The 12,139-nt window shown below is 43.7% G+C and overlaps 1 protein-coding gene and 1 long non-coding RNA gene across 5 annotated transcripts in view; one reads left to right on the forward strand and one right to left on the reverse strand.

Moving 5' to 3' along the window:
- KLHL14 (kelch like family member 14) overlaps nt 1-757 on the reverse strand; it is a 63,460-nt gene extending 62,703 nt beyond the window's left edge. For all 4 annotated transcript variants that reach the window (XR_006178492.1, XR_006178491.1, XR_006178493.1 and 1 more), the window contains exon 1: nt 673-757. The gene's annotated coding sequence lies outside the window, so the exon portion shown is untranslated. The remainder of the gene's footprint in view (nt 1-672) is intronic.
- LOC122178888 lies at nt 426-10,342 on the forward strand. Its single transcript, XR_006178494.1, has 3 exons — nt 426-598; nt 3,540-3,555; nt 9,005-10,342. It is a non-coding gene; the product is annotated as an uncharacterized LOC122178888 (long non-coding RNA).
- The last annotated feature ends 1,797 nt before the right edge of the window (nt 10,343-12,139 follow it).

Raw genomic sequence — 12,139 nt, forward strand, 5'->3', positions numbered from 1 at the left:
GAACACAACAACAAACAGCTTTAGAGGCCTGCGGGACGCACGGCGGCGGGCGGGCAGCAGCAACTTGGGAGGGCTGGAGGGGGGTCGGGCTGGGGGCTGCCCCCGTGCTCCATACACACGCACACACACACAGCACCCTTTTCTCCTCCCACCTCCCTGCACGCCGGGCTGCTCTCCAGGGGAGGAGCGAGGAAGCGTAACGTTTTCAAAGCTGAACCCCCCCCCTTCCTCCGCCAAAAAAAAAAAAAAAAAAGCAACAAAAACCCACCACCATCAAAAGCCCAAACGCAACACACACACACGGCACAGTCGTCGTCGTCGTCCCCCCCCCAACACTCCCCCAGGCTTCTCTCTGTGCCAGGAGTAACTGCCAAGTGGCCGGAACTCCGCCGGGAAGGCGGGCAGCCCCGCCGCCCCCCGCCCCGGCAACTCCGCAGCGCCCGGAGCCGCTCCATCCCCGGGCCGAGCCCCCGCTCCGCTCCAGCGGGGAGCTGCGGTGCTCCGCGCCCCGTGGAAAGAGGAGGAGGAGAAGACTGCAGCCCCGGGCCGGCGCGAGGCCTCCCGCCTGTCCTGCCCGCCGGCCGCCGCCGTAACTCCGGTAACTACGGGAAGTTCAAGTTGGGGGAAGCACGGGGGGGCCCCGCTCCCCGCAGCCCCGAGCCGTGACCGCACCTGCGGGGACTGCGCAGCCACCAACTCGCGCCGGCCGCATCCCGCTCTTCCTCTTCCTCTTCCTCCTCCTCCTCCTCCTCAGCGGGATCCCGCCGAACCCCGTTCCTGCCATTGCAGCGCGCTCGCTCGCTCCCCGCCAGCGCCGGGCTGCCCGTGCCCGCCTGGCCCCCCCCGCCCCATCGATCGGCGCAGCCGGGGCTCCCCTCGGCTCTGCCCCTGCCCGGCACCGCGCAGCCCCGCTGCCGGCTCCGGAAAGCTCCCGGAGCCTCTCCCTTTAAGCGGACCCGGTCAGTCCCCCCTCCCCAGCGCACACACAGACATACATGCACACACGCACATACATAGACACACACACACACACTCCTCCTCTTTCTCCCTCCCCTTCTTTCTTTCTCGTTTTGCCCATTTCTTGCAACCGGAGTTTATTCTGCCAACGCGTTTGTTACACAACTGGGGGGCCCCCCCCCCCCCCGCGCACACTTCCAGCACACACACACACACCCCGGCAACAAACACATCGGGAGACGGAGAAAATGCGCCGAGACGGGGAGGCACAAGGCCAGAAACTTACCTGCTCCACGACCGGCTGCCAAAGTAAAGGTTCACTTAAGCTCCCCCCCAAAAAATCAATTGTCCTTCCTTTTTAAAGGTTTGCTCGCTCCTTCAAAAAAAAAAAAAAAAAAAAAAAAAAAAAAAAAAGAAAAAAAAAAGAGGGAGAGAAAAGAAAGAAAGAAAAAAAAAACCTTCTGGTTTCCAACTCGGAGCAGTCACTCTTTACAATTTATTTTGTCGTACATCATTTGATCACCATGAATTAGCAACAGCAAGAAAATGTACGAGAGAGAGAGAAGGGGAGAGAGAGAAAGAGAGAGAGAGAGAGCGCAGAGCTTTCTGCAAGAGAAGAAGAAGAAAAAATGTACGTGTGACAAATTATGCTACCAAGAAACAACACATCATTATCCTTGGGCCTGGGGCTCAGTGAGTCGTAACGAGAGTAATAGGAAATCCACGGTTGGGGAGAGAAACGGTCGTGCATGGCCAGTGGAGAGAGACCATACAGGGGGATGGATGCTGGAGAGACTCGCAAAATTATGGCTCAAGGCTATTGTAAAAATTGTCGAGCGTAAATGACTGCGATTTCAAACATCTTTGGAAGAAAGAAGGGGAAAAAGCGAGCGCCGGCCCCCCCCCCCCTCGCTGCTTCCCTCCCTCCCGCTCTCCCTCTCTCTTCTCTCTCTCTATAAAGAACCGTCAAGTTTTAGTGCGCATTGCTAATTAGTCAATTTCTCTCTGCCTTCACAGGCTGGCGACTTTGCTGCTGAGCTGAAACTGCTAATTTCTGTGACCAGCTTTTTTCTTAGCTGTGATCTGGATGAATGAGTAGCTGTCTCACAGAGATGACAAAAATAAACTCTAATCCCCCCAAAAATTTCCACTACATCTTTCTCATGCATAGATTTATGATCTTCAAGTACCCTGTGCAATATGCAAACTTTTTGTGTGTATGTGTGTGTGTGCTGCTGCTGGGGGGGCAGGCTGTTGTACTCAGGTTGCACAGGGTTTGGTTTGTTTTTCTGCTCCCCCCCCCCCCACCCCGGATGTGATGGAAATAATGTCTAATTTCAGTACCTGATATATTGCCCCCTCCACCCCCCAGTATTTATATTATTGCTCTGATGAGATGTGTTCTCCTTTCTAGCAACCAGGGTGAGCCTGAAGGGGCGGAGGGTATAGAGAGAAAGTGAGGCTCCTACATGATGTTAGTGGCAAAACGTTCCCTTTCCATTTGTTCCCCTGCACTGTTCAAGATTTATGATCTTGTTTGAAGACATATTTTCTCTATTGTTTTGTCTGGTTAGACAACCGTCTCTGAACTTCACTGTCAGCTCTTCAACAGATAAGGGTTCAGAAGTCGCTTCTTTTTTTATTGGAAGATTAGCATATTGTCAGATTTGTCTTTCAGTTTCGAGACTTTGCAATGCAGAAGCCCGAATCAAATGGTAGGAAAGCAGCTGCTATTTCACGAATGTAACCTTTCCACTTTCTGCCAGATCTGATACCCTGAAACATGTGCAGCCCATGATTTTTTGCTCCTTTGTTGCTGGAACAAGCAGAGGGATTTCTCATGGTAGACATCTGGGGCTTTTTCTTTCCACGAAGGGGCGTTTTGGTACAGGGCATGTTCTCCAGACTTTATCTCATGATGTATTGCACCCTCACATGTATAGCTGTGTTCCTCTGTTGTCAAACCTGCAATTGTCAAAAAAAAAAAAAAAAAAAAAAAAAAAAAAAAGAGGGAAAAACAAAAAAGGGGAAAAAATGAAAGGTGGGACGTGTGCCCTTGAAAGAATTGCACATGAAGGGAGGCTGGAATGAGCACTTAAGGGAAGTTTCACTTGATGTGAAATCCATAAGATCCATCCTATTTCCCAGATAATACGCTTTTGTCACTGAGATACACTCCAAGAGTGGGACTTGGAAAGCCAGCTCTCATGGTCTTCCTCTTTGGCTTGGCCAAGGATGCCAGTGCATTGACATAGTTGGAGTCAGATTGCGCAGGGATGCAAAGGAATGGAACTGAAAGGCATTGTGACGGGTTTCATTTTTATTTACTTTCTGGTGACTTTAAAAAAGAAGTTCTGCCACAATTTGCCATTTTGCATCACCAGACAGCTCCTGGCTTCCTCCTTTGTATGTCAGTTCTTTCTGCAAAACATTTCCAAGAGAAATTAGATAGCTGGTGTTTTAGGGCATAGTATTCTTTCTGAAAGAATGACACTACTTTAATGCTTCTGCTAAAACCATTTTTTGTTGTTTTGTCCCTGCTGTGCCTCCCCTTCCTTCCAACTGTGCTGTTGGACACCCAGATTTGGCCCCACACAGGTGAGTGAATTATAAGATGCTTCTATTCCAATAATAGCTAGTGTTTCTAGTAGTCATAGAATCACAGAATCATTAAGGTTGGAAAAGAGTTCTAAGATTCCCTAGTCCAACCATCAGCCATCCCCACCATGCCCACTAACCATGTCTCTCAGTGCTGCATTGATACGGTTCTTGAACATCTCATGGGATGGTGACTCCACCACCTCCCTGAGCAGCCTGTGCCACTGCCTCACCACTCCTGTGAATATTTTTTTTCCTAATATTTAACGTGAACATCCCCTGGCATAGCTTGAGGCCATTACCTCTTGTCACAGTTACCTGAACCCAACCCCATCCATGCCAGGTATCTCCCAGCTGTAGTAGAAAGGAAGATCAATTCTTATATCATGCTTATACTGCTGAACTCTGCTGCTGGGATGTCTATAAATAACCCTCAGGGCATTTTGTATCAGTTTTCAGTGAGTGATATGTTGCATGTTGCCCACTCTCACACCATTGAAAGCTGCTATATATGTCTATGCCAACATGTGGCAAGTGTCTGAGAACAGCATATTAGTGTGTCCTTATCATTAGTGAAAAGACTTGATTAATTTTTGTTTAACTTTGGTATACTAACTGAAGTTAGGATAAAGTTCACTGCTACTTATTTATGTGATTTGTGGTCACTATTGAATTACAAATTTTTAACTTTCTGCCTTGAAGCTTTCTGAATTAAATCACATTGAACAAACATTCTCAAAACTCCTGAGTAGGTTGTTTTCTAAATGGACTTGAGCTCTTCTGAAGGAAGAGTTCAAAGCTCCTAGCTCACTTGGGTGCTTTTCAAAGTTCTGCATATTATGGCTGCAAAGTAGAAGATTAAAGTTCACCTCTTACACGCAGCAGCAGCTAGCAGAAAATACTGTGTTTTCTTTCTTCTGTGATTACTCCAGTCCCACATCGTGTAAAATTATCCATTTCTTCTATCAAGCAAAACTACATATACTTGCCACGTGGTTTAAGCAGGACTTTGTGTCTCTACTTTATAAGCTTAACAGCATTTCAGACTTGAGAGAAACTAAGGGAGCATCTCCCCTGAGGCAATGGACACATGCTAAGTCCTGAGCCTTCCTTACTGTAGCTGTGAGGTCCTATTCTTAAGCAGGATTCCCACAGACTGGAGGGCGATACCCCTTGTTTTCATATTTCGAAAGTCAGTTGTGAGCAGGAGTCGTGCTTTTGTTTTCCCCCCACTCATCACCTCCCTTCAATGCATGCGCCTCAGTTTGCTAAAGTCTCATTGCAGAGGCTTGTATCAGGATGGGCAGCCCCACAAGGGGAACTGAATCATGCTGTGTTCTCAAGGAAGAGGTCCTCATGCAGAGGCTTTCATCAAGAGAATGTAAGGCATTGTCTTTAAAATCCAAGGGAAAATAGTAAAGAAGTGAGCAACACTTTTCAGTAAGAGTAATTAGAAAGAAAAAAAAGAGAAGTTTTGAAACGCTCTATAATATCTGTGCTTTAAATATGAAGTGTATCTCCTCAAATGATGTGGTCTGGGAGATTTTTTGCATATTTTTTGTTTGTAATATACATTGACATTGATACTCCAGCACAGCTCCAAAATTATCAAGTTATCTGCATAGGATCTTAATCACTAAATGCGAAAATAAGAGTCAGTTCTGAACACTTGCCCTTTGTCATTGAGACAGCATCTGAGCATGCAATCCCAACTGTAGTGCAAGTATTTCACAAGTAGACAAGCCACAGCAGTCCTGGGTGTTATCAATAACATTGCTCCTGCCAAAAATTGTTGTACACTGTGAAGTTTCTTATGTGGAAGTTTATAAGGTTGCTCTTCTGAAGGTAGGCCTGACATCACAGCAGCACGTCCTATTTACAGACAAACCCACTTAATCCATAGCATATTTAGGAACAGGGCAGGAGGAGAAGCTTGGGCTGATGTTAGAGCTCTCAAATCCATATGTTTGAATTCTCACACTGACACAGAGGTGGCCAACTCCCACGGGTACCTTGTTTCTTCCTGAGTGGTCTTCTCCCTGAAAACAAAGGCTGGGAGGGAGAGCGTCCTAAAATCAGATGCTGTCCTGAGTCTGGTAATATACATGTAACAACCCTGACCCAGGTGCGTCCTGTAGTATCTCTGTGCTTCAGTTAATAAATGCTAAAAAGGATTTTCATTAGTGCAGTCCAAGGCTCCCCCAGCTTGTAGTCTGCCTCCCCTACTGAGCTCATCTGCCCAGCTCCACCCCCAGCTGGGGCTTTGAGTGTTTCCCGTTCCACCCGCTATGCCAGTGGCTGCAGCAGCTGTGTGGCTCTGAAGGCTGGCACAACTGGCCCCAGAGGTGTCACGGGCATTCTGATCACCTGTGTTGTGTCGTGGTTAATCTGTGCTTGCCCAGTGCTTTGAGATTCCTCCAGGGATGCTGACTGTATTTATGCATGCAACCATGTCCTGAAGCATTGTTTCCATATCTGAATGCATGCAGAGAATTTTGTCTGTAGCAGTGTCATATCACCAGTAGGTATTCAGGCTTTTGCCCTGCTTGTCCAAAGTTCTGGTGAAGAAGATGTGGGAGATGATAAACAGGAGTGATCACAAGAACACTGAAAGACAAAGCATTCTTCTTCCTACCCCTGTCCCCAGATAGGCGACAGAGTAAATCACATTAAAAAAAAAAAAAAAAATTCAGCGCAATGCTGTGCAATCGAAAAGACATGAATAAAGTTTGTAGCAAACCGGTAGCTTCTGAAAAATCAGACTATAAGGTATTGCCTCTGAAAGAGTTATTAAAATAACTTTGGGGAGGCAGAACTCACAACTGTTAAAAGAAGCAGCTAAGCTTGGGGAAATTGCAATCTAAAAGCAAGGTGGATTAAGCAAATCCTTCTATACAGAACCATGCTACAAGTAGGAACCCTCTAACCATCACTCGGAAGAGCTTACGCTCTGGGACTTGATATTCAGGCACATAATATGAGCATTAGTGATTGTGTCTGCACCATGGTCCAAATTAAAGAATATTCTCTTTTGCTTAAGTCCATTTCTGTTCAGGAAAGCATTTAAGCATTTGTCAAAGCATATACTTAAGTTCTCTCTTGAAAGGGGATGATTATTTCCCATCCTGATGCATGCAGGACTCACTGCAAACAGGGAAGAGGATGCACTGGTGGCCACTGGTACCATGACTGCTCCAAAGTCATGGCCAGGCTTTGTAAGGAGGTGGGATGTTTCTTCTTCCCAGACGCTGATTTCGTGGGGCAGCATTTTTGGGAAACAGTCGGAAAAGGCAAGCTTCAGAGTCACAGAAGTCGGTTGGATTGCAGTGCCTAGATTTAGAGCTTGTTTTTGTACTGATCTAATTCATAATCCACAGGTTTGACATGGCTCTCACAAGCCCCAGAGGAGCACTAACCATTTTTGAGGGAGAGAAGAGTTGCAAAGAATTTTTAATTCTCTTTCAAGAAAGTCTGCTGACAAAGACTTCTGTTCACCACCACTACTAAGTGCTCTGTGGATGGAAATCTTCCCACAGTGCTTCTTTTCCAATGCCCAAGACTGAATCCTCCTAGCATGTGGCATAGACGAAGGTGGTGGGGAAGTAATGATTTAAAATAAAATGCAGCTTTGACTTTAACTACCAAGATATTTCTTCATTGGAAAGATTTTTAGAAGCAAAATAAACAAAAGCATTAAAAAAAAAAAAAAAAGAAAAAAAAAAAAGTAAAGGAAATGCAACTTGAGGTTTGCAGTCTCCCCTTGCTTTACCCCACAGGGCTCTGCCTAAATGAAATGGTCTTATGCTGCTGCATAAGAAGGAGATTTCTCCATATTGATGATGTATCATCACTTTCTCAGTAACCAGAGCTATTCACCATTGTGAGACAGTCAATGTTGTTTTCTCCCTGTACTCCTCCCCTGTACTCTGAAATGTGTTTTTAGAGTCAGAAACTGCTTGCTGAAGTTAGTTAGTTTGCTGAGAGAAAAAGCGAAGCAAAACCTGGAGACAGGACTATATGAGATTAAAACCAGGTAATCTTTAACTTCATGTGGCCATTGAAGGTCAAATGTTCTTCTCCTAACTGGAGCTGACCCTCTCTAGTTAGGCACTGTGCTTTGGGTGAACTCCAGCAGCAGCTGAGGCCTACCCCCACCAGCTACCAGGTACACAGGGATCTCTTTCTTCTCTCCACTGTGAAACAGCAATCCAAGGCAGGCGTACAACTGTGCAAACCTGTTTTCTCATCAGGCGAGACATAACTTCTGTGGCAGATACTCTACCTGTAGAGAAAATGAGAGCAGGAAAATAATCCCTTTCCTTTGCTGGAGAGTTTCTCTGCCACTCAGAACAGTGGGCAGTTGTGCCTGGCCTCCTGGTTCTCATCTGGCCCAGGCAGTAGAAACCCAAAAGAAGTCATCACAGAATGGCTGGCACAGCCCTGCATGTCACCAGCCAGCTGCTTCAGTCCAGCATCTATCTCACATAATAGAAACATCCCTCCATTTGGCGTGAGTGACAATGCCTTGGAATACAAGCAGATCATCTGTGGTCTGCTTTGGCGCAAAGGAAATACCAGCCAGTCACAGCTGGAAGTTGTTCTCCCTCACCTTTTCAGATATTTCCATGATGACAAATGGAGAATGCGATGAAGTCGGTATGAGCTCTGTTTCTGTTCTGCTGGAGAATTAAGAGGAAGCTTTAGTCTTTCCCGTTATCAACAATCAAACTAATTCATGAGCTGTGTATGAGAGGTAAAAATGTAGGCATTAGGGTAGATATCATTAATTCTGAAAAATGAAAGTGAAATAAAGTGCTGCTTGGTGTCAGAGCCCAGTCACTAGAACTTCATCTCATTTTTTTCCTTTGGCTCAAGTTGCCTGGGTGATTTTCAGGTACCTATTGCTCATGAGATAACATCTCCCTGTCTGCCCAGTGCTTTCTATTCATTTACACTGAGGTATAAATAAACATCTCGGGCTGAGAAGTGATCCTGAAGAGAAATGAGAAAGAGATTCCATTTTAACTTCATTCATGTAGCACTCATCAGCAGGAAAAGGTTCATTGCTGTTATAAGGGGATGGTCCTAGTGGACTCAGCGCTCACTCACACAAGCTATGAATCTGGCCAGTAGTCATTTACTGATGATAAAACAGGGAGATAGGCAAAATGAAGAACATCCCTCTGCTAAGAAATTTCTTTCTTTTTTTTTTTTTTAAATTAGATGTATTTTAGCTACAAAAGGCTGTGAAAGTGTTCAAAATAATAAAACTTTAGGATTTCTATTCTCCTTATCTCAAGAATAGCGGTGATGATTTAAAACGAATATGATCAGAAGGAAATTTATGTATTGCACCTTGACTTTGGTTTCAGACCTGAACAGCTTTTAACTGCCAAGCGACAAGCCCTTTAAAACGGGATTAACAGTGGAAATTCTGGCTTTTTTTCAGCTTCCATGGTGATACTATAACATCTGGACTCCTTCACAGCCCTTGGTCCACTGTCAGGAACAGCCAGTGACAGACATCGGGACTAAAGCAACAGCAGTGACCCGAGTTATTTTGGAAGTTACAGCCCAACATATAAGATTTCATGCGGTGGCTCTGATGACAAAAAACAAATTTACCACATGGAATCTCACAACATATTGTGCGGTAACTCAGAAAATAACTTGGGTTACTGTAGCACATACATATATAATACACATTAACGGTATTTATAGACACTGATCTATTAAGTCATTTCCCTACACTACCTTCAGACCTTCTGTATGAAGCTGAAAAGCCATCATTAAAGCTATGGTTTGCCAGACAATTACTTTGTCAAATCTCAAGAAATTGCATAATAAATTGTATACATGCATCAAACATGAACAGCAGAAGGGTATAACAAGCAGAGAATTTCCAGTCCACTTGTTCATTCATCTGAACAGTAGCTTTTGTTTTGAAAAGTAATCCTATATTCTTTTCAAGGCATAAAATGTGCATATACATTTATCTATCAAACTAAGTAGAAATAATTGAAACACTTAATATGCACAGTAATAAAGAAACGCACGAACAGCTTCATTATTAATGTCTATTGATTATTTATGTTTTCAAATAGGCAAATGTAGCTACTAATATTTTATTGTGTTAATCTATATGTGCTTTTTGGCTTTACCTGTTTATTGGCAAATTTACTGTCCACATTATGGGTATTTTTATTGCTGTACACTCATTTGCTACGTGCAAAACTGAGGTCAGTTTACGAACTGACGGTGTTTACTCAGTTTGATTACTATGTAACATTGCTGAGACAATTCCCCCTTTGGAAAATTAACTGTACAAGGAAGCCCTGTAAATCTTTACTTAAAAATTCCAAACTTTAGATTGATTTCAGCAGTGGGTCTGTATTGATCCAAAAAGCTTTGCGTTCCTAACTAAAAACTAATCTTTATTTCACCCTTTAGTGACTGCAGCCATAAATATGTTCACTCGCACTGGAGTTTAGTGGATTAATGGTTATTGGAGATTGTGGCTTCCAACTGAGGCTGGTAAACCTTAACCTTTGGAGGACAACACGAAGGCATTTACCCCTTGTCATCTATAACAGCCAGGTCCATTTCTGACAGTTACCTGAGTGTTAAAGAGGAGACAGAGTAGGGGACGGGAAATAAAGCACCAGAGGCTCACTTTAGCTATTAATCATTTATTAGTCCGACTTCTGTATCTGGACCTGACACTTTTTCTGATGCAAAGTCATTGAAATGAGACAATTTGTTTCATGTATGATACAAGGACTCTAAAATTTCCAAGCATGACAACTAATCTTGTCTCAAAATTAAAAGGTAGAAGCATGATGCCGCCTGTTCCTTTATTTCACAGTGTTTGTAGGAGATGCTTTATGTGATTCAGGACAGGGAATTTTTGAAGGCAGCAGTCAGGAAACATTAAGTTACATTCCACTACAATGACTTATTACCCAAAATATAATTGTACTAATTGTTATAAAAACCATAATTGCATTAATGTTTTAAAGTAAGGTTTATTCTGGAATGTCATGTTCTGAAATAGATGTTAATTAGCACTTAAGTTATGAACAACCCATCCCTGCAAAACTTTAATTCACTCAACTCGGCTTAAGTTACTCAAGAAAGTAATGTGAGGGTAGAAATTATTCCCACAAGTAAGGGCTGAAAGATCTGCCCTAACTTTACATTAAAGAGAATAATGATTATTGAGGACATAAAAAAAAATTATTTCATTAGCTATACAGAGAAGGTTTCACTGGAACATGGAATATACAAAACGGTAGATGTCAAGCGATTATATTAACAGACACATTTCAATATCCATTGTTCCAGAAAATATACTGAGCTTAAAGGAGAGATTTCTTCTGCAAGAGATATTGACTCGAGCCTGCCTAAATTCAAGGGAGAAATTTATTTTCACAAGCAGGTACCATCTTGTGGCAGTCACATTTATTACCATTTGAGATCATAAGGGGTAATTGTGTCAGAAAGGCACAACCAGCACAGGACACCTGGATTCTGGCAATTGATCTTATTTCAAAACCTTTCTTTCCATTTCTAATAAATTCTTTTATTTTTTGCAAATTAAATTCCTGGAAAGGGAGATTGCTTTTGTAATAACATAGGATCACAGTCGCTGGCAGCTGTTTCAAATGTTTCTAGGCAATTTATGTCCCTCGAGACGTTTCTCCAACATCAAGGTAATCAGGGCCAGTGGGATATGATCTGGGAACAATTTGAACAACAGGTTTCCCGTCCTGGACTGAAAAACACAATCATGGGAGATGCGCAGATTGCTTGCTGTGCCCTGACACTCACTCCTAACAAATTTTGCATCTGTTTTCTTTGTTAAACTGAAAGCATTGATTCAAGCGTTTAACCAAAGGTAACAAGTTGCAGGAGTACAGAACATCTGTTAGGTAGAATGTTCCCCTTATTTTACATAGTCACTTGCCTTACATTTTTCTTCCTCTTTACTTCTCTCTGACTCATCCTCTAGTTTCACTCTGGAACAGATTTCACCCAAGTAGGTCGATGAAGTGCAGCTGCACTGCAGGTGGGACTCTGCTTTTGGATGTTCTCACCAAAGAGAGAAACTGGATTTGTGGGGGTCTTCCACCAGCTTGGGCCAATAGCAACAACCATGAGGGCTTTCAAAGATAACCTCAGTTTTATCTTAGAATCATAGAATCATTAAGTTTGGAAAAGACCACTAAGTTCACCAACTCCAACCATCAGCCCATCCCTACCATGTTCACTAACCATGTCTCTCAGTGCCACTTCTCCAAGGTTTTTAACACCTCTGGAGACAGTGACTCCACCACCTCCCTAGGCAGCCTATTTCAATGCCTTACAACTCTTTCTGAGAATAATTTTTTCCTAATATCCAACTGAACCTCCTCTGGCACAACTTAAGGCCATTAGCTCTATTGCCACTATCACTAGTTACACAGGAGAAGGGGCTGACCTCCACCAATAATAACGAAACATCAGCTTTCTTAAATAGATCAGTTTCCAGAAGTCTTTGATGATCTGGACAAAAGTATGTTTCCCCTTTTTCTGCGAATGAAGC

Source organism: Lagopus leucura, unplaced genomic scaffold (genome assembly GCF_019238085.1).
Source record: "Lagopus leucura isolate 7727_CA_CO unplaced genomic scaffold, USGS_WTPT01 Super-Scaffold_100002, whole genome shotgun sequence".
In the NCBI taxonomy this organism is placed as follows: Eukaryota; Metazoa; Chordata; class Aves; order Galliformes; family Phasianidae; genus Lagopus; species Lagopus leucura.